Source organism: Syngnathus floridae, chromosome 2, assembly GCF_059516105.1.
Source record: "Syngnathus floridae isolate MCC-2025c chromosome 2, RoL_Sflo_1.0, whole genome shotgun sequence".
Taxonomy (NCBI): domain Eukaryota; kingdom Metazoa; phylum Chordata; class Actinopteri; order Syngnathiformes; family Syngnathidae; genus Syngnathus; species Syngnathus floridae.
In genome coordinates, this window is record NC_142414.1 from 15,931,084 (window position 1) to 15,959,039 (window position 27,956).

The 27,956-nt window shown below is 40.4% G+C and overlaps 1 protein-coding gene across 2 annotated transcripts in view; it reads right to left on the reverse strand.

The window, feature by feature from the left end:
- Positions 1–25,125, reverse strand: part of LOC148402164 (metabotropic glutamate receptor 4-like) — a 93,097-nt gene extending 67,972 nt beyond the window's left edge. For both annotated transcript variants that reach the window (XM_088368772.1, XM_088368773.1), the window contains exon 1: positions 24,754–25,125. The gene's annotated coding sequence lies outside the window, so the exon portion shown is untranslated. The remainder of the gene's footprint in view (positions 1–24,753) is intronic.
- Positions 25,126–27,956: the final 2,831 nt, after the last annotated feature.

A 27,956-nucleotide genomic window follows, 5' to 3' on the forward strand; every position in this document is an offset into this window, starting at 1 on the left:
ACGATAAAGAGTGAGAAAGTTTTGTGGCTTTAAGCTTTGAACCTCTTGTCATTGGCTGGGATGCGTCAAGCAGATGCCCTTTTTGAGGAAATTATGTTGCGGGTTATGCAAATTGAAAAGCCACTGGCACATGATGTCATTTACAATGAATTCTGATTCATCAACAAAAGCACAGTGGTGTGAAGAAAATAGGCCGGCGCGCACGTTGTCAGAAGCCTGATGGTAATCTTGCTTATAAGCTCAACCTTTTGCACACAGTACAAACATTTCTATTCATTTGTAAGTAAATGAGTTATTAAAAATATCCTTATTCACACAGAGCCGAGCATACTGGTGATGTGTAAATATGTCTATGTTTAAGTAGCTGCAGCAATGTTTCTCTATTGGTTTCAATAAATGTACATTTTGGCAGAAAAGCATTATCAAGCTTATTATCTTGTGCAACACACAACAGTCAATCTAATAAAACTGAAAATAATTATGCATTCAATGAATTGACTTCCATAACGATTCTAAAGGTTTGATGCAAGCTGTTGTCTTAGGCCAGAATCTGACTGCCTGCAAAATCTCTTAGACCTGGTTTCCATGGAGCGCACGAGAAAATTGCTAAAATCATAGCCAAAACATATTTGTACATCTTTTGTGTTGCGTGAAGATGGTGGCCCACCAATATGAAAGAAGATGGATTGAAAAGGCAATTCTTTTTTCCCTACTTTTAAAAGCCAAAGTGCCAAAGTGTCAACATGACTTTGAAACTGTTATTTCCAGCTTTCACCTGTTTACAAGTAAGTGCAATAATGACAAGGTTTGGATACTGCAATTCAAATGCAAAGTGAAGATGTTTGGTGAACACACAAAATTATTTGCGATTGAGACTGACATTGAGAGACAATGTTATAGCGCTACAATCAAGTTACTGATGACAGGTTTTCAGAAATCACTATCATCCTGAAGTTGGAAATCAAACTAAAAGGTTTTGGGAGAGCTGAATCTCTTGTTGTAAATCTTCACCTCAAATTATTATATCATGTTCCCAAACCCTCACGTTCACTTACGCAGTGATCATACAAAGGCTAAATTAAAAATGCTGTCTTGGTAATTGTGCTCGAAAATTAATGCAGAGTTGGAGAAGCAATCTTCTGCTAGCATTCATCATGCACCGACAGCTTTGCCTTAAGATAAAGCATGCAGGCAAAAGGGGAGGGAGCAAGATGACAAACAGGGCAATTATCTCGCAGTTTCCTCACACAAAAGTGTCTGATTGAACTATCGGAATATTTGGCTAAAGAAAGCATTGAAAAGTCTGCATCTTGGTCAAACGTCTAGATCATCGGTGATGCTCACCCCATCAGCCTTATTTGTCAAGCGATTCATTTATTACAAAAGCCGTTAGGTGTGTGGTGATCAACAGTCGTGCGAAGCAGATTAATTGCACGGTTGCCTCTTGGCCTGGAATTCATTTATAAAGGCACGTTGGCTGCCCGCAGAAAGAAATAATGACACTTTAGCAGGTACTTGTTTTTTGGTTGTTGTTTTTTTTCTTCTTACGAAGACAATGAAGACTCAATATTTCTAACAGAACAGAGGTTTACTGACGAAGCCCTAGTTCAATAAATAATCAAGATTGGACCTATGTTTCTTCACAATCTTAATTTTTTAACGTATTAACATTTCTTGTGCTTGTCTAGCCACTGCACATTCTGCTGAATCCAGTGGACATTTGATTGGAATGCGCATGGACATTGACTATACCGTCAGAGGCACATCCAAGACGTCTTTACTGTCTACATTTGAGTATATAAGTCTGATGAGCATGACAGCTAAGGTTGGTGCACAGTCTCAGCTGGAGGCGGAATTGAAATGAAAACCCTCACTTCTATCTATGGGTCACTGTGTATCGCCTGCGGTGCTGCAGCCTTGGACTTACTGCCAAAATTCCATCTGAACACAAATGCTGAGAAAAACATTTTCACAACAAACTTCTAACTTTGAAGTTGTGGTATGCACTAAGCTTTCGGATCTGCAGAGCAACGAGCGGAATGATTGCGGCAGCACACATTTGTAATGTGTTTCCAAGGCCACACGATTGCCTCTCTTTTGTCCAAATAGTATGACATTATTTTTATACGCCAGAACAAGCCGGGTTAAATTGCCGTTATAGCTCAATTGTACTTGAGCCACAGATTGCGAAGTGTGTTGCTTGTGCCAACAAAAGGCATATACTGTATCAATAATGTTGGCATTGAAGAAAATGAAAAATTGGATGGTCGTTGACCAGCTGACTAGTTTTTGAACAAATACAAATGAATGTTGTTAAATTCATACCACAAAATCAAACCTAAGCCTGAAACTGATTTTTTTGAAAGCCCTTAGTCAACGTCTTTAGCTTTCTAGATTGAACTTAATCATAAAATCAAGTTCAGAAGAGTAAGATAGAGTAGAATCTTTGCAGAGCCAGCGAATATTTCCCATCACATCCAGTAGACATTCATGCTATTGCACCCAAAACCTTTACTGCACACTATGTATTTCTTTTATCATAATGTATCGTATATGCAGCGTGTGTCTACTAGCTAATATAAGCTCCTGTCAAGCTGAGTCTATGTTCGCCACAGGGCTGCTTTGCTCTGCCATTGCATAATTGTACAGGTCTCCCTTGTCAGCTCTCCAAAGCTCTCCGGGCTCAACGGGAGGTATCGCAGCAAAAGAACAAGGGTCGCGAGTACAAGACATATCATTAATCACACAATCTTTGGGGTTTAGCCTGGGATTATCTGTCCCTGGAGTGACTGAGTCGGTTACCGAACAGACGTTTGGTGTTGCTGCTCGACAGAAATATCAGTCTGCTGGTCCCTGATAGACTCTGCTGTGGCCCAGGCAAATATTACAAAGAAAAAGGTTAACTTCCTGGCTGGCTACAAAAGCACTTCCAAATATAGGCAAGCTTGCACTGGTACTCTTGTCCCTGAGTGTTGACAAACAACAAAAAAACTACGTGCAGTGTGAAAAGGTCTACATAACTGCACCCACATTTACTGTGTTTTCCAGACTATAAACCGCTAGTTTCTGCACAAGCTTTGAACCCTGCGGTTTATAGTCCAGTGCAGTTTATCTATGGATTTTTTTCATATTTCTTATTTATTTATTTTATTTTGTATGATTTGTGCATATTCTCTTACATACAGAAATTAAAACATCCGTGTTTATAGTCGTGTGGCTTATACTATATGAACAAAACAGGATTTTCCCGTAATTCTAGCTAGTGCGTCTTATATTTGGGTGCGACATGTGGTCCAGAAATTACGGTATCACTATCAATGCCCACATGAACTGATGAGGAGGGCTGAGCAGACCTTGGGTGACACCTATGCTAATCCCCAGACAAATTGCGACCTGGGTTCCTGATATGGGTGGTAATTGTCATGTTAACTGCTCCCAAAGCTGTCATTTTTACCTGTACAATGAGTGATACATTAACAAGAGGCAGGTTTTTGAGCATATCATACTGCTCACATTGCCTCTGCATTATTAATGTGGCTGTAAAGTGCCTGTTTAATGAGCCATAACTCTCACAGTGGCTGTTGATTAGGCATACAACAGTTGTAAGGCTCGCCCTTATGAATGTGTCTAAATTTTTGCAGGCCGTTTTGTTTTCCATCCTGAAGCGCTGCCAGGCAAGCATAGGGCAAATACAGTACAGGAATCTGTCAAACTCATTTAAACATCATCTAGAGTTAGGGAGATTTTTTATTTTTTTTAAATTGAGCCAAGATTTGCATTTACAAGTTTCCAAAACAGTTTATAATAAGTACTTTGACCAGTTGTTATTATCTTTTCAGACAATAGTAAGGATGCACCAAAAGGTAGCAATTATGGCTCCTTCTTCTGGAAGACAGGGATTCATTATAGAACGCAATTAATTGCTGTAAAGTGTACAACTGTTCTGTGTAAAATGGTCCCATCACAATGCTGCTGACACTGATATGAGGAGGTCTTGAATTAGATCATTGAGGTTTAAGAGAACATTTTACAAGGTAGATTCAGATGCATAGTGGGCAAATAATTATAGTGGAATTGTAAGTTCAAGACTAAAAGTGCTCTAATTTGTGTATCTTTGGATTGAGGCTGGCTGGCAGTTCTTTGCATGAAGCATCTATTTTTTTGTGTCACTTTTTGGAGTTGCAGCAGATGGATAACCATTCTGTGGCAGATCCAGACACAAATGGCCGCCAAATCCGCCAGTAGGCGCAAAAATATTTGCATTATTTCCTTCACAGTTGGCCCAGAGTGTGATATTCAGCATCACTCAAGCAACAGTGAACACAAGCAGTGATTCACTGGCTAATGTTTTGGAGCGGCACAGTTTTAATTTGTCACTCTTGAATAAATGAATGTCACATGATCACACAGGGGCTATTTGGAGTAACTACATAGAAATATGTCCTTGTAAAAAAAACAATGGCAGATGGTTCCATTAACAGTTTTCTTCAGGCAGAGGTGGAACAAATTGCTAACGTTCACATTACTCGTCCCATGTTAATTGCTTTTGTCGATAGCTTTGCTTCTAGCACACATATCACCCGACACAATGACCCATCTAGGTCTGGTCCCATTATCAGCAACCTCAAAAGCATTCATTTGAAACTTTGATCAATATTTTTGCATTGCTTTCCCCAAGCACTTCATTTCAGTAGTGGTAAAAAATTATTTAGCAATTTATCACAAGCTTTGATTGCAGCAACACATTGTTTTGACAGTGTGCATAATTTCTTCAAATTTGACCAAAACTGAAATACTGTAGATTTAAAAAATATATATTTTGTTATATGCTGTGATATGAAAGTAAAATAACATTTCAAAATCCTTTTGGCTCCTTACCTTCTGGTGGAGAAAATAGTGGATCTCTGATTAACAGTGCTTTGGTCAGAGTTTTAAACTGCAATACAAGGCCGAATATCCTCCTCCTTTTTTTTTTTTGATGAATGCAAAAAGACTTGAAGCGCAATTTACGGGAAAAAAGATAAAAATCCACGTAACAGTCAGGCGTTGGCATACGCTCACTACCACTGGAGATTTCTGCTGCATCATTCAACGATGGTGGAATTAACATGCGCTGTTTTTAATTAGCGAATGAATATCGCATTGGTGTTGTGCTGATGTTGGCAACAACTATGTGATAAGAATAAAAACTGGGATAACACAAGACAAAATTTCAAGACGGTAAGTCAAGCTTGCCATCATGCCGCCAAACTACGAGGGCCTATTTCAAAATATAGGCGAATAGAAATGAGGACAATGCGCTATTTGGCAAGCTTTTATTTCGAAGTTTGTCTTTGCGTTGGCCACGTGTTACATTATGAGCACGTTTTGCATCTTCCTTTCTAAATTTCTAAATGACTTTGGGGTCGGGCTCATGTGAAGGGTTATACATTAAAACCCATCTGCATCAAGCGCAACCTTAACCAGACATGACTATAGCACTAGTGCTAAATTAATAATAAATGTAGAAAATGTATTGCAGCTGCCGAGCAGTTGTTGCTTTCCAGTGCGTCTATTTTCAGAAATGAAAAAAAAAAGCAATTACCAGACTCAGTTAATACACAATAGGTTCAAAAATGATTTGAACTTATGTGCCTTAGCATGTGCAGGAGGGAAGAAAGCAGCGGGTGGATCCAGTGGAGACTCACTACTGTACAGTGCCGGACACTATCGACAATGAATTTTTGCTCGTTTGCCTACTGACATTTGACAGCAGAAGAAGAGCCGAGAGCTTGTACACTCACAGCGACAATGCCCCTTGGAGCTTTTAGATGAACTCACATAATCCCCTTAGCTATTCTCATTTCCAACAGTGTGGCCCTAAGTTTAGGTCAAGTCTTCTCATTTCTTCTGTCTCACCACGCCAGCCCATGATGGACATGAGGTAATGATAAAAGTACATCAGACGTTGACCATCACTGAAGGTGGTCTCGTTTGTCCAGATGTGCGAAGCTGTGTGTGAATGGTTGTCTATCGTTACAAGTCAGTCCGGGGGTTGCCGGTTCCACTGTGCACCCCCCACACCACACCTGCCGACCTCAAATCACCTGGGATGGACTCCAGTTTCTGAACAAGCAATGTATTGACCTACTGGATGAACATATGGATAACATACAATTTTTTTTTCTACATTTAATAGAATGTCTCCTCCGCATGAACTCCTCTTTCACTGCATTCTTTGAGAGTGTCATGCTGGATGGTGGAGAATGGAGTTCTCTGATGAAAGTTTTTGCAGTACCCATTACCTGATCTGCTATGAGTCACCTTTCAAAACTGCCTTACTGCAAACCTTTCCCAAATGCTTTCCATGAAGGAATGTCTTGCTATCATTTTGGAAGCTAAACCTAACGATTTGACTAATGGGGCCCTCCCCTCCACTTGTGTCTTGATCCCCTCAGCGAAATCATCAGTTATAATCTGAATACTCTCGGCCCGCCACGTCGTATGATTTGACACGCCTGGATTACGTTCGTTGTTATCCTGTCTCCAGCCGTGGGAACGTTCACAAGCTCAAACACCCGACTGTTCAAAGTAGTGCAAAGAGGATCCCTCAGAGAACTACATTAGAATGCCTGAATCTTCCGTGCTTTGCATTCCAGCATCACGCGATGGATTCACATGGCATGCGTTGTGTAAGAAGCTTCAATATTTCATAATTCCTATGGGCTTCAATATGTGATTAAAAAAGATGAAGACAACGTTGAAACACACCCATCCATCTTACACACAGGGAGGCATCACTGAAGTAATGAACGTGGCGGAAACGGGTGGGGTAGAAAGATAAGGTAAAAAATTAAAAAGGAATTTCTTTAAAAATGAATGCAACATATTTCTCAAAGACAATTCACATGCTAGCGCTGTTGAATCAACCATCTATTTCTCAACGTTTTTTCATCACTAGGTAAATGCACACATTGCGATATATATCTTAGGCATTTTAAAAAGGAGAAAGGTGAATAAATGTAGCCCGGATATGTGCATAAAACGCGTAGTGAAACTGTGAAGGCATTGCATACATACATTTAGTGACAACCGGGAGGTAAGTACAGTCAAGGTTGAGGAAAAGATGTGAGGTATTGTTTTCAACATGAATGAGCTGGCAAACCACAACAACCCCAGCAGCAAAGGAGGACAGTTTGACCTGAGAGGCGGAATAAAAAGAGTTCAATAAGCCATTATGCACCTGAAGAAAACTAAGAGTGCAGAAAATAACTCTGGGAAACTTGTTGCAAATTCAAATAGCCTTAACCATTCAGCAAAAAAAGAAAAAAAATATTACAAAAGATATTGTGTTTAAAAATCAAGTCTCGGATCAAAACAGTCAAGAAGCTTAATTTACTTGAAACTCCCACGGATCGTTTCCCTTTTTACAATAAGACGCAAATTCCTTTTTGAATTAATGAGTTTGCCGGCATATGAGCAGGCATAAGCTTTGATACCAGAAACATTGAAGTAGTGTTACCAAAAAAACTGTTACAAAAATATTTTATGTAGCCTATTTCTTCAGATTGTTTGTTCAGATTCACAACACATAAAATATTTCGCACAACATGAAAGAAATTAAAGTCATTTCCAAAGGCCAGAAGATACAATCATATTTGCTGAAACAAAGTGGAATTAAATTTGCATACTTGATAATACAAGCCAAACAAGTGGAGAACATCGACATGACACGGGGACAAAAGAGAATTGTTTTGTTCTGTCTGTTTCATCTCTGCAAGTTCATTTGCAACACAGCTTGGCCACTATGGTACCAGAGCAAGATAAAACAGCTTTAAACAGTTTTAAAAGGCAGCGTGATGGCTGTGCCGCAAAGTGAGCATGACACAATACCCTGATGAGGGTTATTCTCTGTTGAGGTTTAACCGCTCTGCCGTTTCAAATCAGGGTAGGCCGTAAATGAAGAGGTTGGATGTTTTGTTGAGACAGGCGACAGACCAGCTCGAGCCTACATCGCTCCGACACTGCCTGCAGCCGACCATTCAAGATGACAAGTGTCGCTGTGCGGGGAAAACCGCAGCCTGCAGGAAGACGCCGGCCCGCAAAATATTTGCGGGCGATTCGTGAGAAGGGTCAATCGAGAAGCAGGAAAACAAGCCTTCGATTCTGACTCCTAAGTGCCAACTTCTGATGACTGCGGCTCCCTTGCACATTTGTTTTTGTTGTGACAACAAGTTGGACTCGCATATTTTTGACTCAAGGGTACATTAGTGTACACTCTGTGCCTCTGACCCTTTTTCACAACCCTAGGCCTTCTTTCTTGGCAGTAGCTCAGAGAAAAGAGCAGGGTCCCATGTGTCAGCACAACCCCTAGCGACAAGACTCATTACATAACCACTGGCACACACTGAAACGGGCACATACAAAAAAAAATCTGCGCAGGAGCATCCCTAACGCGGTGAAAGACGGGGCCTTTGATTGGCTGGGTGTAACATTTGGATGGGAATTGGATGCATTGTCTATGAGGAGCTGCCAAAGTGAAGTAAGAATTTTTGCCCGTCAAAAAGTTGAAAATACGTTGCACCGTACTTGTACGTTAAATGCTACACATTAGCTTTATTACCCCATCATGCCACAGCGTATTAATTTGGCACATAAGAGTACAGAAATGATATTTTTAGTTTAGGCATTCAGATTAATGCCAAACAAGTTAAAGGGTACTTTTGGTCAACCTGTATAACGCAGGCACTGATTTAGTATAAAGTAAAGGTACAATATCAAAAGAGAAATAACACAACACCTCTTAGGGACAAGAGATATATAGCCTGAAACATTGCCGTTTGACCGGCACTTTTGCTGCCTGGGGAAGAAATATGGCGCCCCGGATATAACGTCACAAAGTTGATTACGTTTTGGGGCGCCCCAATCAGGCCTATATACTACCTTTGTTGAAATTTAAGGGTAATGTGAGTAATGATGTAGGAATAAATTAATACAACGATTAGATGTTCTGGAGAAAAGGTTGTGCCCCCTCCTTTTGCACTGGCAAAGCTATCCGGCTGCCTAGCGAGCTCGAGGCAGGGACAAGTATTCTATTATACATGATGAGAATTTTCCGCGGATTTCCGTGGTTTTTTCCGTCGAAAGTATTTCCGTGAATCGTGTAAATCCGTTGAGAAAATTATTTTTTTATATATGGGGGGAGCGGCCGACTACCTGGAACGGGCAATGTTAGTCTCGGCGACTCTCGCTGACGTCACGCAGCTGCCTGATCCGGGCCACAAACTAATCAACATGGATGCGCCCAGTATTTCCATGTCACACTTACTAAAAGCCATTTATTTCCTACATGAGTTGCTTTTTTTTAATAAACTTCAGGGATTTTATTAAGCCATATTCGTAGAGTAAAAAAATGTTAACCTTTCAACCACAGGTGTCAAACTCGAGGCCCGGGGGCCAGATACGGCCCGCCACATCATTTAATGTGGCCTGCGAAGATAATTTGTGCATCAAATTTGTGTGTTATTATTGGAATTGCATCAAAGTATTTGACCAGTTTTTACTAGTCTGATTTGAAAACGAGTTATTTGTTTTGTAGCTTATACTGTATATGATATGAGGTGCTCATACATTTATTTGGGTTGACAGTCATAATGGCCCTCCGAAAGAAACTATGACTACAATGCGGCCCTCGAAAAAAATGAGTTTGACACCCCTGCTTTAAACATTGATGGAAAATAACTGGGAAAAACACCAATTATGGTGGACGAGTAGCTGGCACATCTGCGTCACAGTTTGGAGCTTGGGGGTTCAAATTTGGACTCTGACTTTTCTGTGCGATGTTTGCACACCCTCCTTATGCTTGTATGTGTTTTCTCCAGATACCCTAATTTCATTTTGCATTCCTAAAACTTGAATTCTAATTACAGTAGGGCAATTTGGGCCCTAACAGCTTTAGTAATCAAGTATGTGCCACCTATCGGCAGGTAATGTTATTATTATGAATTAATGCTACTTCACCATTTGATCATTCAGCAATATCCCTCAGAGCCAAAATTGTTTCCCTCTGTGCATTTTCACCTGACAGCTTCAACATCAAAACAGACAGAACAGCTTTGACCTCCCCAGCTTTAGGCAATGATTTTTTTTTCATTTAGCACTCTTCCCGGTAGAGAGCGTAAAGCAAATGTTGGCTACTTATTTGTTAATTAACACTGTTGTCTCCATGGACCAGATCCATTAAATCACATTCATTATTTGGCAGTGATGCAGAAGAATGACAATGGGGATGACAGGGTCACTCGGCGAAACACTAGAACCGTATGTGGCTCAATGGAGTAGTAATGTGCCGTGGGAACATTAAGATTCATGACATTAAGTGTGAATGTGACTGGGAGTGATTATCCGTCTATACATTGTGTCTGTCCTTTGACTGCAATAGTCATGGGTTGGTCATTCATTTTTTGTAAGACGGGGATAGTCTCAGGTAAAAAAAATAATGGCAGCATTTTATTGTGACGTAAAGACATGAAATTAAATAAAATAGTCATTCCCCAGACAGGGACTGGATGTTCTTTATGTAATTTCCTTAGTGTCTGTCTGCTTATCAAGAGAGAAATCTAGGTGTTCTTTTTGTGTCTCCTAAAAGGTGTTCATCTCTGCCATTCATTAAGTTCTACCCACTGTAAATTCTGCCAATTTTGTAATGATGCTAAAAGTGGTCTGGTGTGGATCCATTGGTGAACTACGTCAAGACGTTTTTACCATAAAGGCGTGAAAAATGTCACGTGAACTGAGATGAAATTTTGTGAAAACCTACCAAATGAAAAACTACACTCACTATTTGGACAAAAGTCTGGGCAGGAGCTTCCTAAAGAACTGAATTAAAAAAAAAAAAAAAAAAAAAAAAAACGACATGGCTGATGGAATATGGACTTTCTGTCAAAGTTGGTAAATGGGCCAAAGAAAAGAAGTAATGTGACAAGCAAAACCCAGCAAAAGAGTGCAAGAACAATGATTTCACACCAACACATCCTTTTAATTGTTAATGTTTGCTGTAATTTGAATGCCTCTAATAGCTGCCTGCAAGCCCCTAGTTTGAAAAGCTGACTTTATTTCCAAACCCTCTGCTGTGGTTCCATCAAAAAAAGTGTTCCACTTACTAACCTTGACAGTAAGACCAAAATACTGACCCGAAACCTCCTTTTCATGAGGAGCAAAAGGGCAGAGAGGTTGTTCTCCCGAGCCGCCAACTTCCAGCGGCCAAGTCAATCTGTCAAACGGCATGTAATCTGGACCAGCACGGTCTGATCATGCCACCCTGTCACCAGCAGTCCTTGTCCTTGATTAAGTCTTTTCATCCTCCGTTGGGCTTTGGGCTCTGGGCTTCCCACACTTTGTCTTGTGACATGGGTAATTTCCTCCACATAGGCCCCATCTTGATAGCGAGCTAATAGAAACTCTTTCCAGATCCGCTCCTAATGAAGACAGATCTCCAGATGGCCGAGCAGTCTCATTCATATTACCAGTCTATCAACTTGTTTTTAAATGGATTAAGCAGCCGCCGTGTCACAAGCGCGCAAGGGTGGGGAAAGACGTTGAGTGAGCTACAAAAAGATTTTGGGTGACATTTTTACTTGAACCATACCATTGCGGGGCTAAACGTTTATAAATGACAGAAGAGAAGGCGAAAGATGGGGAATTGAGAATTTGGTTTGAGTGCTTAGTGTATTCATCGTGTGTGCTGAGCAGATGGTTTTAGATGAGATGAAAAGTTTAACATCTGTGTGTAAGTATTGCGCATCTATGAATTTATACAAGGGGAAATTCCATCAAAAATGAAGGGATCCCTTACGCCCAACCATTTAGTTAGTCTAATCATTCAACAGTGTTTGTCTGTCGGTAAAAATCGCAGAAATAAGGGGGGGGGGGGGGGTGGGGGAATCCAGAAAAATCAATAATAAGAATAAGAAAAACTACAAAAAATGTGCAAGTATGCGAGTCCCAATATGCGATTTTCTTGCGAAAACTTCAAATATACGTTTGTCGACTGTATATTTAAATTGCAAAATCATCCATCAGCACAAAATGGCAGCCATGTCTTACTTGCGCTTACAAAAAACCTATTTAAATTGTGTTTTTCCTAAATATAACTACTGTGTTTTTATACAAGATTTTTGACTCAATATGGTAGCCAATATTAGTCATTATTGCATGAGCGATCAAACATGACTGTACGCCAGAGAAGATAAGTCATGATCCTTGGTGCAACACATAGTTGGATATGTTTTCCTTTGAGAGCAACAGCAGCTGTCCAAAACTAGAAGCGGAACCAGACTGACACTTGAACCTGAATCTCCCAAAAAAGCCGGAGGGAACAGTGTGACGTGTCGTCTTTCTCATCTCGCTCTGCTTCTTTTGCGTGAGGTTTGGTGAGATTGATAACTCACCAGAGCCTCATGAATGTAAAAATACCACTGGAGTATTTTAAAAAATAATTGTTTCAGTGTAGCAAAGGTATTTATGGATATTCTTGTGAATTGTGTATATATGATTCATTTCTTGGGACTGCAGTGACGGTCAGCAATTATTGACTTACTAGTCCCCACATTACATTGCCTATAAATCTAAAAGCACTTTAGTTCGGTGCGGATAGTCACAGAAATTTGCAACAGGAATTCATGATATTTTTGATGAGACAAATAAAACCAGAATTGACTAATTTTCCTTACAACAGATTTCTCCGAAGAGGCTTGCCACTGACTCATTGCTCTCTGATCTTCTATTCTCATCAGAATCTGATACAGGGGTGCAAATAGAATTGTTCCAAGTGTTGCACTCTTCTGCACGGAGATGTTGTTACTGGTAGCTGCTGGAGCCATATGTCTCCGAAGGCAACAACTACACATCCAATGCTCTCAGCGAAAAGGAAAAAAGCTAAAGCTCATAGCTATGCATTTTCCTTTTTATAGCTGTGTGGACCAATTAGCAACTTCACAAGTACTGACTGCTTTTGTTTTACTGTGACATTTCAGCTTAATTGCACAAACACTGTGACTGTGAGCATATGAACGTCGTTCTTATCGGACTGCAGCTGAGTGCCCGAGTTTCTGCTGGAGTCAGTGAACCCTCCCTTTTGTTTTCTAGCGCATATATTTGAACTCCCTCAAACATGATTAAACTGCAGAGTGCGCTCTTTTTTTTTTTTTTTTTTTTTTGAATCAGCACTTTCATGAATAAAGTCATCGGGTACCCGTAGATATGAGCAATGAAACATTATTGTAAAATGCACCTCTATTGTTTTACAACTCTTTCTTCAACCATGTTTGCAATGTTAATTGCGCTTGTAACACTTGTTTTTTTATCCTGTGCTCGAGGCTTTGTAGCCGCCTCTGCAGACCACCGCTGCAGGATGTGTGTAAATGTGTGTGTATGTATGCAAGACAAGCAAGGCAGTGTGATTTCATAATCCCCCACTTACAGGTGTCAAACATGAAAGCTGGGAGTGGTAGACGCAGCATCCCATACTGCAGCCGTCGCATTTTTAATCAGGACTTTGTGTGCATGCCGACATCTCATTACGGGGGAGCGAGCTGTGATGTGGTACCGAAGGCCGGGGTGGGAGTATGTGACTTAGGGGTGGGCAAGGGCAGTCACAAGGATTCTGTGAGTAATGTGCTCCTAACATCAGCACGCCATTAAGTGGACCTACGGTGCATGCTGCAGCCCTCCAAGCCCATTATGAAGCAAAACACAAAGGCGAGCGAGGCCTCTAATGGCAGTCTCCCTTTACAATTTAATCTTGTTAAACATAGCTCAGAAAGTTGTCGAGGATGTGATTGTTTGGCCAAAGTACACCAAACAAGTGTTAACAAGGACAACAAAAGCTTCCATCTCTCTTGTTGGCGTCCCGCTGTGTTTTTTCGATTAGTCTCGCGGAGGCTAATTTGTGCAACGCAATCAACGGTGACCTGAAGCAGGATCTTGAAAGTCAATATGTTGATGCTTTTTGCTCGGGGACAATGACATTATGCTTCCTCATTTTTATCCAAATTCTCACTTTGGTGTATGGATCACAGAAGGACACGTGGCTGTAATTAATCACGTCCTGTATTATTCTCATGCTTACATCAACTGCATGTCAGTCGTGATATATGAAGGGAGAGGGACGTGTAATGCATCTATCTTTCTTTGGTGCGGCTGGTAAGTTAATGGGAAAATAGTATCTCAGTCGTGGATCTATAATCATTTAGTGCAGAGCAGAGCTGACACAAAATGAGATGACTACCTGCATACTGTTTGCTTTGCTATTTTTAAACTGTCCAGTTGTAATAAACATTTAGGCCTGGTATGCTACTGTATTTCTACGTTGGCCATGAGTGTGGTAGTTTGAGCGCTCAGTATTTCTTTAGGCGGTAGGCCTACTTACAAAGAAATGTTTGAAAACGACTGCTGTTCCTAAAAGTAAGTGAAGAAGTCCCACCCAATTAGACAAACTGCAGCTAGACAGAAATAGTGGATTGCCGGATTTAGAAACTTGGGCTGAGCTTCCCTCTTGCTGATGGCAAGAGGAGTCTGCCTGGCGCTTTTGTGCTTGTGCAACAACTAATCCCGAGCAGAAACCGGCCCTTAAAACCTTGTATTATTTCCCACTTGGGTATATATTTTCCTATATCTTATGATTCGATTCTGAATTTTGATTATAAGCAAGATTTGGAAATGCCAATGTTACAAATGACTGTCAGGCTGGGTCTTTCAAACTAAAAAAAATGTGATCAATAAATTCAGACAAACAAATGGAAAACAGATATAAAATGAACATTTGACATCAATTACAGTTGTTATAAATAATTAAAAACGGTCCAAGTTTTTCCTCACCCAATCAATCGTCGCTCCAAAACCTTCTTTTGTGCCTATCTGCATGCAACTATTCTCTTAAAAATAAAAATGATCACAAATCTGTGATACAAGGTTCATTATTCCACTGCTTCAACGGGTTCAACATGATCTGCGCTCTGATGATGAGCGGGAAGCAGTGAGAACAGACAAGTACTCAACGATTGCCGTCCCTCATGATGTTAGTTGGGGATGGCAAATGCCTTAAGCCTTAAAGCTGTCGCAGTCATCTTGTGGTTTTAGAAGTCATTTTGTCTGCACTTGTCTGAGTCATTTGCCAGCTCTCATCTGCTACCTGTTTCATGACGCATGCAGGAATCACATTCAGTTACGGCTATCATGAGCAGTTTATCGCTTTGTAGCGAGGTGCAATTTCATCTGGGCCAGCCAGCTTTGGGCAGTTCAACGGTTTTGAAGTGAATTTGTCACTTACTGTCTTACTGCTTTAAATGAGCACTGAATAAAGATCTCAGCGATATCTCTTGGTTGTCATCCCCTCAAAGCGGCAATAATCAAGTTTAATGGCGATGGAGCGGGTGGTCGTAAAGTGTTTCATAAAAGTTGGGAGTGAGGTCAAACTTTATAACCTTTGATGGCGGCATTTCTTTGAGGCTAAACCTCAAGGCCATCCATGGAGAACACGCACCCTTGAAAAGGCTGGGTTTAAAAATGGACCGATTCAGGAGGTTGATGCAATTTTTAAATCAGCAGTTATAAAAGGTATGGGAAGGAAATCAAAGAAAACAAAACAAAGCCAAAGTTGCTGTAAGTAAGTTATTTTCTCAGGGGACTGGAAGGGCATATAATAAGAAAAAGACGGATGGGCGGGCAGGTGGAAGCAAGGAAGGAAGGAAGAAAAGAAAGGAGATTTTTCATTTGCAGGCAAAGTGGCAATTGCAATCATCTGCTCATCTCTTGACAAAAGACTGAGATCTTCCATTGAAAAGATAACTACATGAAGTAATGCAAGAAATGTATCAAAAGCATCAATCATCACTGCTCTTTATGGCACCATCCATAAATAGACACCACAGGGGATCACAACCTTTGCCACCACGTAACCTTTGAAGAAATGAAATCATCTCGCCTCCTTCATGCACGACTACATTACAGAAAAAAAATGTAAGACTGCACGGCGGCGATATAAAGTGAAATCCTCCTTTCGGCTTGTTTTCCGAAGGGGTCGCCACAGTGAAACACCCGTTTCTGTCCAGATGATTCACATGAGAAGTTTTGGCTCAGTTTTTACGCCTGATACCCTTCCTGACACAACCCTCTGCATTCACCCAGGCTTGGGACCAACACAGGGGAAACAGTGACAAGTGCCCCCCTATGGCTGCATATGGTTCCCTGAACGGGAATCTAATTCAGGCCACGGCAGTGAAAGCCCCACATCCTAACCACTGGGCCATCAGGGATAGAAAGATGAAAAAGTAAATTGCATTATTTTACACCACAAAGGTTTTTATCAGGTTTTGAGATCTGCAATTACAATTAACATAACATGTTGCATGTATACAATATCACTGATGGGGAGAAGCAGTCTTCATAGCTGTCACCAAGGCAACAGATGAAGCATTGTTTGAAAACTGCTGCCACAGAAGCATAACTAGGAGCTTGGCAGTTGTGCATGCCAAAACGAGAAAAGTACTCATCTTCTCTGGTCGTAAAATATGCTGGTGTTTGCTTTGTGTCATGACAACCATCCGTTGGGCTCCATTGTCGATCCGAATACATTTTCCCTCTTTCAAATTTAAATTGAATCACTTCGTGCGGGGTTGTGTGTGGGTTTTGTAATATTTTGCAACTATCAGCTAACAATTCAAAGTGAGTTTGTTAACTTTCTTGTGGCCATAAAAGTGAGTGAAAGACTTGCAAAGGACCAAGATTGTTTATCTCAGAAAAATTTAACCTCTTTTTGCCTCTGAGAATGAGCTCTCGGCATTCGTCCCTCCTCATAAAGCCACTCTGACAACTCTGAAATTTGGGGGAAGAAATGGTGAAGAGTAGGGAATCGTAAAGCTTTAGAGAAAACAATTTTGCCAAACGTCACACGCAGCAGAAATGACAAAGTCTTAAACCAGCCAATTGCCCAGAAGACAAATAGACGGTTTTAAAAAATAGGATCAAGATAGGATGGAACATTTTGTTTGGGAGACTCTCAGCCCATGGTCAAGTCGCTGAGGTCGGAAGCTACCACTAAATTTGATCAAACTTTTTTTTTTTTTAATCCATGTCTGCTTGTCTAGTATTAGATGGAGCTCGTGTGCGGACATTTATGCTCGTGTCAGACAATCGGAGCAAGAGACGAAGGACGTGATGTATCACGCAAGTAGCACATAACTGCACAAAAAAAAAATAATAATCAGGCCGATGATTGCTTAGATGTAAAGGTTGCAAGTGGCAGACGCTGTGCTGCGTCCCTACTTTGTTTACTGCCGCTTGGCCAAGCGTTGCCTCTTAATGAGAACTTCCAGGTTGTCTCCCGAGACAACACATTTTTAGGCTTTGTTCTGTCAACATTAAATTCTGCAGTAATTGTTTTTATCCCATTACTGATCCTCTGCACCCAAAGCATCATTATTATTCCGTCACGATGAATACACTTCAGTGGCAGCAACCAAATACAAACATTTAACAGCTTGACTGCATGCCAGTATCTGGAGTGCGATCAAAAATCATTTGTATAGACGTTGGGCTAAGAGGCACAATGCACATTACACACAGTGCAGTTGTTATTAATATAAATATATAAGTCAAAGACAACCCAAATATAAAATGCAGTTTTTAAAGAATCTAAGCTACCTGGGCCTGACTGGAAAATGATTGACTGCTTTGAATTCGAACTTTTTTTTAAGAGGGTGGGGGGCTATGTTAATCATCACTTACTTCAGTTCAGTCCTGAAATCAATAAAATCTGTCTGACAGGATGAAGTTGACCAAAAGATCTCAAAAACCAGTAACAAAATTCCCCGACACAAAGAAATTTCAAGAGCACATGAGAACGTAATTCACATCACCTGTAAAGGCATACGAAGCCATTCCTAAACCTTCAGAACTCCAGCAAACAACATCAGCGCCATTATCGATAAATTAAGAAAACATCCAACACTTGAGAATAGCTGGCCCACAAAAATGAGTCCCAGAACACAGGAAGCCCTCAGTCACTGGACTGACACAACCAACTAATCTTTGGGGCTCCCATTCAAACCAAGTGACTAAATTTTGGGGGGATTGTACCAGGAAGCTGCAAAAACCTCATCGAGAAAGGTCTGAGCCAACACAGATTGCAATCTATGAAGAAAGAAGCTTGAGTCACTTCTTATAGTATGTGGTGCTGCCAACAGCTGTTATCTATGACATATTTTCTATGTACGATGAAAATTTGAATCATCATTTTTCACTAAGAAGCCTAAGGAGTCTTTTTTCTGTCAGTCATGTATCATCTGATGAAAAGGAACATTTTTCCTGGCTTTTTTTTTTCAGTTGAGGGGGGGGGATAAATCATTCCAGGCTGTTTGAATTCACATTTGATCATTAGTGGACTGTTTTATGCCAAGCAATGTCAGGGTACAATCCGAAACGTTTTGAGTATGGCAGGTTGTCGCAAATTCAAAATTAGATTTAATATATATCTTTATATTTAATTGTTTTTTTTTATATTTAACAGCTTTTTACAACCTATTTGCTGTTTTGACATATTGGTAATTTGAGAATTCATATGTCTGAATACAAAATGTGATTAAAATTCCAAATGTTGCTTAAAATTGAATTAATCATATATAATTTGCCTTTTTTCCAACAAATTAAATATACTACGCAGAATCCATTCATTATCGAACACCACTGATACATGTTGACAAAGCAAACCTTTCAGCATCACACCTAATTGCAAAAAGGTCACACTTTTGTATGACACACAGACCGTATACTTGAAAATTACTTCTCACGTGACGTCATCGGACAATTAAAAGCTTCTGAAATACGATAGGAATGCATTGCATGAATATTAGCTGACGATGATGCATATACACAAACACACATAAGAGGCGTCCAACCAACATAAAAGACGTCAAGCCAGGCTTCAAAGTGATGAAACGCAACTACGGCTCGTGTGCAAGAACAACCCGCTAAAAGAGTGCAAATTCCTTTCAGCGCGTCTGTGGGAATGCGCAATGCAAACTCATTTGCATTGCATTACTTTGAAGTTGTGTTGCTATGTGCGTGACTGAATCTATATGGATTCCTTAGATATGTCTGTGTGAGGAGCGCCGCCAAGCCAAGTGAAGCAGAAAGGGGATTTGGGGGGAGGCATGGGGGGGGCTCCCATACATGAAGCCGATGAAAGGCTCCATTGTGAAGGCTCATTTGCGCTCAAAAAGCCTTTGGGCGATCCCCGTGAATCTGTTGAACGTCTGATGACAGAAAAACTAACGCCGTTTTTCTCTAAACATCAACATGTCATTAGAAGAGGTTTCGTATTAAACCACGTGCGCATTGGTTACGCATGACGCACATTGTTTCATCAATACAACAAAAGGGTGCTCCTAGACGCAGTTGTGTGACTATATGCACGCTGTAGTCACACACCCACACGTAAAAGAAATACAACAAACATTTACCGTAAAAAAATCTTCCAAGTGACAAAATGGAAAAACTTACCGTCCAGTTGTTTGGTTGTTTGTGTGTTTGTTTGTTTGCTCCTCTTGTTTCCTGGTTCGTTGGCGCAAACAAGACACTGATGCGACAAGAACGAGTGCGTACAAGTGCACAATTTAACTTCCAGTTTGCAGCGTTCCAACGAATCTCCCGCTTCTCTCCAACCAGTCCACTGCTTCAGACGCTGTCCAGGGGCGAGTGGTGCTGAAGGGCTTCCCTCCTCTCCAGACTCCTCATTTTGATTGCACACATACTTCCCGCCCACACAGGGAGATTTTTACACATACACACACATGCACGCACAACCCTCACTACATCACCGCTGGTGGTTTGGTTTTGAATTCCACCAGAACACACGAGTGCGTAAAACTCGACAAAATGGCACCTAAATGCGCTGCGTAAAAAGACAGGCACCCATTATGATGTCTAATGAAAGAAAAGAAGAAATGCACAATCCAGTGTATGTGCTTCAGAAATGCGGTAATTTAAGACTGACACTTAAACGTGACGTGAGTCAAACAATCGGTTTTTTTTTTGTTTGTTTTTTTGTTTTTTTGTTTTTACTTTGACCACATCTGTTAGTAAAGCGCCCACTTGCGTCTTTTTAGCATTGCTGCAGTTTATGGACGCAACACGTGCACACGGTTTGAGTTTATGAAGTGTACATTTCATAAGAATCACCCCTCGAGTCATTTCAACATACCCTCTTTGGAATTGCTTCTCTTTCTTTTTTTTAAATCACCATGGCACTGATTGCACATATTGATCCATCAGTCCAATTAGTGTCGCTTTGATTATTAGACCACGTGATCAAGTCGACTCCATTTTCCAGATTCATTTTTTTTTTCTGGGTGTGTGGTGGTTGACTGCATTTAGGGAGTGCCACTATGTTAGGGACTTAAAAGTAGGTTACTTACGTTTGTCTAATACGCAATCTAAGACAATGAACATGCCACTCGAAAAATGTCCCCACAAAAAAAATCATTTCATTTTAATTAAAGTAATATGCTAATGATAAGAAGTAGATGAATGTGAAGGTGACATTTTCTGCCACGAGTGTAATCGTTATGTGTTTAAATCACCTTTTTTAAAGGTTGAACACATAACAATTACATTAATTTAACATGATAATTTAATTGCTCGGAACTACTTGGAACAACAATGCCAATGTGAAAAGCAAACACATAAAACAAAATTGCGTATAGAAATAATTCATTCATTATTTTAGATCATTTGTGTTGCTCGTTGCAGAGGGTCAAATTAAGCACGATCATTTGTCACGGCTAACCAATAAATGTTTGATTTAAACACCTGTTTCATAAATTCCTTCTATGGCAAGGCACACCAATATACAAAACCGGATATTTGCAATTATAAAACTAAAAGTCTTGAACATAATCCAACACTTGTTGTGAATAAATGTTTGGCCTGCAGACATTTTAAAATGTCCTCCAGTATATTCACTGGTGATGCTCAGCTTCAAATAATAGAATGTGTTCATATACAGTCAGTTGAGGTGCAAATGAGAGTTTAAATGCTTTGTTTCCATAATGTATTTGAATAATTATAATGTACAGTATGTTTTATTCATAATCGTAAAGATTTGAAGTAATCCAACATGAACTGTACAGAATACGTAAAAACTCTTGTTTTATTAAAAAAAAAAACTGGCTACAATGCATGTAGAAAATATCAAAATGTATCTAACCTTCCATCAGCTTGATGGAAAAGAAACCGAGACAAACTACAGTTCATGTGCCCATGCAAAATTCATGCGCTAATCATTGGAACAAATAAAAAATAAAGCATTGTCTGTGTTCATGTTGCCCAGCCAATTTGTTAATATGCTGCTCTGGTGTAACATCATTCTCAGATGTTGCTTCAGCTTGGAGGTAACTGCCCCCGGTGCCCTTATCGCGTCATATCTTCTCGAGTTCTGCCTTCAGCTCTTTCTCCGGATGTTGCAATTATTCAGGATTGCTACATCTATCACAGATGCTGTCTGTCTACTGATGTTTACCCATCATAACTATGTCAGGCTGGTTGGCTCTCACCAGATTTGTCAGTCTGGATCTGGTAGTTCCACAAAATCATGGTCTGGTTGTTTGCAGGGATTTGATAATATCTAGTGGGATTCTTAGGCAAGACCCTTCATGCTATCCGCCGATACCTCAAGAGTGACACAAATAGTGAGAAAATCATACTAGGTGTGACACGTCGCCCGGGACAACAGGGTCTACGCCAGCTGTTTGGAAACCAGGACACAATGGTGTGAAACAGGCTACTGGAAAATATAAAAAAATAAACATTATCAGTGATACCACTATGGAACTATGGCACTACAGGTGCATGCATGATGATTTCTGGAGTCCCCAACAATCAAAATCCCCTGTTTGATACTTTTCTGTAGTAGAATATACTGCCCTCCATTGGTTGAGGGTAAAATTGCAACTATCCACCTGTAATTGCGTTTCCTGTTCTGGGTCAATTAGCATCGTCTAAAAATCACAAAGGCAACAAACAGCTTTCAGTAACTTGCTGTCTAATTTTAACTCTGCTTTTGTAGTATTTGTAAATCTGGGTTGAAAAGTCCAAATAGGCCATTTTGTAGATAAAGAAGCAATTTGAAGACTTACAGTACAATCAAGACCAGTTTACCAATATTTTAAGAACTTTTTTTGTTGACTTGATGACGACAGATATTCATCCTCCATGCAGCAAATCTGTTAACAAAATACAGATGTCTCTCCTCTACAATGCCTTCAGACCCTTGCTCACAGAAATACTGTGACAGCCACCTGACAGAGACAAAGTGCCACATTAAATAAAGATAAAAACAACCCTTAAGCCACATAAATCCCCACAAAAACAAAGCTTGGAAAACCTTGTGCAAACAACAGATGAAAGTTTCCAACTGCCTTCCCACAGATGGCTCCGTGCATGTTGCGCAATGGAAATCTCATATCAGGACATCCGAATACACTTTAAAAGTCATTTTTGGCTGTGTGATGGCACTTTCTCCGTGGTCAACCCGTCTCTCTTGAGAGGTGGTGATTAAGGTTACATCAACTGCGAGACAGACGGAAAAGTTCCGGGCACAGTGCCATCAAAGTGTCTTCCTGCTGTCCTACCTCCGAACACTGCAGCACTCCCACAGATGTAATTGTCACTGCAGGTGGCACTCACTACAATAAGCATTCATCAACTGAGCGTTAACCTCTGCTCTTATAGAGGAGGACTTGTCTTTGTGTCTGACTTTGTCACTTGTAGGTTATGGCACCGACAGTAGACACCCGAAATTTGAAGTCTGTTGGTCGATCACCTTTTATAAAATGACTTTAAAATCACACGAAGATAACCAGTAAAAAATAATATGTTCTTATAACTATCTTAAATTACTTAAATTTCAATTAAATCAAAGATTTGAAGGAACCACTGGCGGAGCTAGGATTTTTTGTTGGGGGGGGCATGGAGGGGCCCTTGGATATCTCAAAGGGGTCTGCAAAAATAATAAAAATACAAGTATAAAAAAATGTGAGTGGGCCAAGATCTGCTTAAAAAACATCAGAAAATAAGCCTTAAGATCTTACTGAGTCTGTTTTGGGTCTCTGTAGACATCGTTTTTAAGTCTAGAACTATAAAATAAAGTAAGTACCAATGTTGGGCGCATTAGAGCGGACCTTTAAAGTCCTCCCGGAACAAATTGTTCTCCTTGTGCTTTGCCTACAAGGATTTGTGTTTGGGATTTTAATTGTGCCAGGGTTGTTTCAAATTGGTTGTTAAAAAGATTCACATCCATCCTCGGCCCAAATGTGCCCGGATTGTTCTTTGTGTGATGTAATGCAAGACATAAACGTACAGGAGAGTAAAGAAATAAGTTCAATGGGATATATGTAATACATGGAAGAAAAGGAGGGGGCAAAAAATCAAATGCAATTAAAGGAAATACATCCCTGGCAGCCATCTGGCGAGCTAATAGCAAGGATTTGACAAATTGAAATGATCACTTATTCATTAATGAATTCTATGAATACAGAATGTAGCCAACGTCTATCTTGTTCTGTGTTTTGAATTTCATTTGCACCACTTCATTAAATAGAAAAAGAATATATAGAAAAGTCAGCCCCTTTTCTCTTACATATCTAAGCCACCATATTTCTCATACATACTTAGTTGCAATAAGTCCGATATTATTGCATTCATGATTTTTTTTTGGGGGGGGGGGGTCCACAAACAGTATTTTTGATGTCTGTCTTGTAAAATATCAGAATCAAATTGGTCTCATCTCATCCTGAATAATAAAGGAAGAAAAATATTTTTTCCTATTCTTGACAGCTGAACTTGTCCACTTCGAAATGGTCGTCAGCCAATTGCAGCGCAAACAACAGCAACGTATTCCTGTTGCGATGCTGTCGGAGAAGACACACTCTCAGCTCAATGGCCATCAGACTTCAATAATTCCTCTATATTTATAAAACACTCGAGCAGCCATGAGGGATAAATGTGTCTGCTTTTGCTCATTTGCGCTACTTGAACACAAATTGATCGATCGCTCACTGCATCTTCTAATGCCCTTAAAATCCATATTGCACACACCAGATATTCCTTTTATGCATCACATGTCACATGATGACAGGAAATGCCACTGCAGTCATATTGTATGATGGACCATTATGTTTTCTTGTCAGGCAGATGGCTAGGCCTGCTGTGATTATTGGACAGAATTAATAGTGCTATGCTTTTATTTAAATATTTTGTGTCATTTTGAATAGCAACTCCAGCGCCTAAGAAACAAGGCATGTTCATGGTTTATTTATCAAAAAAATATGGCATCTAATTTATAATTTACTTGCCTTTCCCAGCTTCGAATAAAGAATGTTCAGTCACATTTCTTTTTGCACCCATTCATCTTGAAGACAGTACACCTCAGATGACTTCACAGGGAACGGGTATCAATAAAATAAAATAACTCACACATACACACACACACACACACACACACACACACACACACACACACACACACACACACACACACACACACACACAACATGCACGACTAAGCCACAGCAAAAAAAAAAAAAAATTGAAATTCCTAACATGTTACAAACCAATTTTGTGAGTGTCAGTTTCAGTTCAGTTTAAATTTCAAAGGTTAGATGTTGTATAGTTCTTGTCACACGCTTATCTTAAAACACTGTGTACAGCTGTTGCTCATACCCTTTTGAAGATGGAGGTAGAATGTCCAAAATGGAGGCAAGCAGGCATGCAGGTCGAGGGAGAGAGGCAATGGCAGGCAGGCAAAGGTGGTAGGCCAAGCAAGGAAAGGGGGGAAGGGGATTGGCAGGCAGGCAAACAGGTGGCACACAGGTACAAATCCAAATTGTTTGTAATCCAACTAAGGTTTCAGCATAAAGAGTTCCAAGAAGTAAACTAAAGTTTGTTTTCTAAATTCCAAGTTTCAAGTTCCAAAAATTACAAGCTTGGAGCAGGCTTGAAGTAGCTTGAAGCGGCCTTTTAACGATAAAAAACTATGTCACTACTATCTTCCTTCTTTGTCTAACTGAGACTGACTTCCAAATGGGAGCAGCCTATTTCCCTGATCAGGTGACTGATCAGGTGACCAAAGGCTTTGTCAAATAAAAGTCCATGGGCCAAGGCCAGCGAATCTTAAACAAAAATAAGAATTTAAGCTGAGGAAACTAAATTGGCTCCAACAAATTTGATGCAGTATTGGGTTTGCAAAACGTAATTACAGTGGGACCTCTAAAGCTGTGATTCTCAATTGGTGGGTCGGGACCCAAAAGTGGTTCGCAAGCCATCTTTTGGTGGGTGGTGCACAGTTCCGATAAGAAATCCATGTAGGCACATAATATTATAACTTACAACTCTGTGTATGGCAGCCATTCTATCCAACTCTTTGAATTTTTAGCCCTAATTCTATCTGATCACCAATATCCCGTCGTTATCTCTACTGAGAACCTTCTCCTCATTCTTTTATCCCTTGCAACAGATTATCTCAAATGAGAATACTGTGTGTGAATGTAATCCGGTTCAGAGAAATGTTCATAGCTGGATTCAAGAGTCGTTCACGTTATCTGAAAAAAAGCCACCAAAAACACCTCTACAGGATGTCATGTTTGGCTGGACTCATTGGAAGACGTTGGAGTAAACCTGGAGTGTATTTTATGTAAGATGAAGCTCTACATTATGGAAGGAAAGGCTGCCTCGGATGAACCCATAAATAGATTTACACTGAAAAATAAGGCGTAGTGAACAGGATTACCACTCAGCAGCCCCAGGAAAAATAACAAAACAAAGGTTTTACTTGTTATACAAATGTACAGTATGTGTCCCAATGATCAAAAAATGGAACTATGACTGAGTGTGAAGATGCAAAATAAAGTGCACTGAACATCACGCTTATCTTAATTGGTTTTACTTGTGATAGTTCTTACCAATCCATCAATGCTAAACCGTCTTAGCGGCAGCTCTAATGAGGATGAGTCAGGGTGGGTTATCACTGCTTGCCTGGTATTGAATTTGATATCTAGAACAGAAAGGCATATTTCGGTACAAACATGATAATGTTGCCTCCAACGGTAAAATCAAAAATGAAGCCAGTTGGATTTTTTTTAACCGGTGTTCAAATGTTTCTATTTGATAATACGGTCTTCTTCTGACTGAAATCCGTCAAACTCCTGACAAAGTTAAATATACATTTGTTAATTCAGATTTTCCTTTGACTTGCAGGATTGAGGTAAATGACAAACCTCGGAAATGACACCTACCTATTCCCACCAAGTGGCACAAATATATAAAAGTCAGGCTGGTTATTTTTTTTTTTTAACTTTGTACCAGTGCTTGGTCTAATTACGTCCGTGTCTCTTCTTTCCTCCAGTTTCATTAGTTACTTCCCAGGTGACCTTTCTATCGGAGGCAGCAGCAGTCAGAGGCCTGAGTGCAAGTCAGTTATTGATAGAAAGACGAAGGTCATTGCCGGCAGTTGTCTTGGAGAGGCCTTTAATCGCCCCAGAGAGTGAGGGCAGAACTCGGACTCTGCGTGGTTCTGTTCTGATTACTGACTGAGGCTAATTGGCTCCTCATAGGGGCTGCAAAGTCAGCAGGAGGTGACAAGGCAAGACTTCCAAGGCAGCCGCATTAACCTTCCCCTTCCACCTTTCTTCTGCCTTTTACGTACAATTAAAGGCAATATTGAAATGTGCTGCACTTGTACAATTAAGAGTTACACGGGGAATATAAAAAGAAATAATTGCATCCCAATTTGCTATTCAAGGGCTCACCCTCGAGGTGAAACGTTTCGCCGTTTCTCCTCTCAATTATTCCTTTCACGTGTTCCATAAGGGTTCTTTATGAGATGATCAGTGTGTGAAATATGTGAAGCTATGTTGGTTTTGTGAGTTTCTGCATTTCAGCTGTTTTCTATGTTTGCAATTTTCAAACCAAACAATGCTTCTCGCCCGGGAAGCTAAAGTCTGTAAAGTGAAAGCTCACTTGCGTTGGGTCTGTTTTCATATCCAGTAATTAATCACGCCACCTAACTGCATTTATTCACAGTCCCCTTTGGTTAATTGGACCGCAGCTCGCGAAAGTGCTAAGCAATGATTTATTCAGTGGGCAGGTCGAGCACCACTCTGCCTATCCCTACAGAGAATAGATGTCTCAATTCTGCACTCCTGGTGCATCCTCATCCCAATCCACTGTGAGGACAGAAAATGGACTGCAAGGTGACAAGACAGGAGAACATTGAACATTTATGTGTTGGGAGAGTTCACAAAGTTGGAGTGTTTTCACAGAAAGTCTTTCATCTTCCTAGGGCCAGGTAAAGGTGAAGAATACTTTTTGTAAAAAAAAGTTGCAACTTGTTTGATTTTACGAATCATGCTCTGAGATTTTTTTTTGGCAAGCACAATTTTTTGCTCCCATATTGAGGAAGGGGCATGAAATGGAAGCCATTTAAAGATGGAGTAATCCATCAAGGTGAGCTTTAATTGAATCATTCAGTCAGCTAAGTAGCTGGAGGCAACCACCAAATCCAATTTAAAGTACATATGACTTCAAATGTGTAGGTCATACACTGTAGTTGGGATGACATAGCATGTGTTTGTGTCATTTTACACTGCGTTCACTGACTGCGCATTCTTTAGCAGCCACACGTGGCGTTTAGCAGATAATCAGTCAAAATGGAGAACAGACCTTATAATCCACAGACGCAGGTCCCATTTATCAACATTAGAATTGCACTTTCTCTTGTGGGACTGTGCTGCCGGCGTACCATTACCCGGGGATAACCACACTTGAATAGTTAATGCTGCTGCGGTGGCCCCTCTGCATTACAAATGGGCCCATCCGTCTCAGCTAGACCCCCGTGGGTGGCGGTGGCCCACTTCATCCTCAGCAAC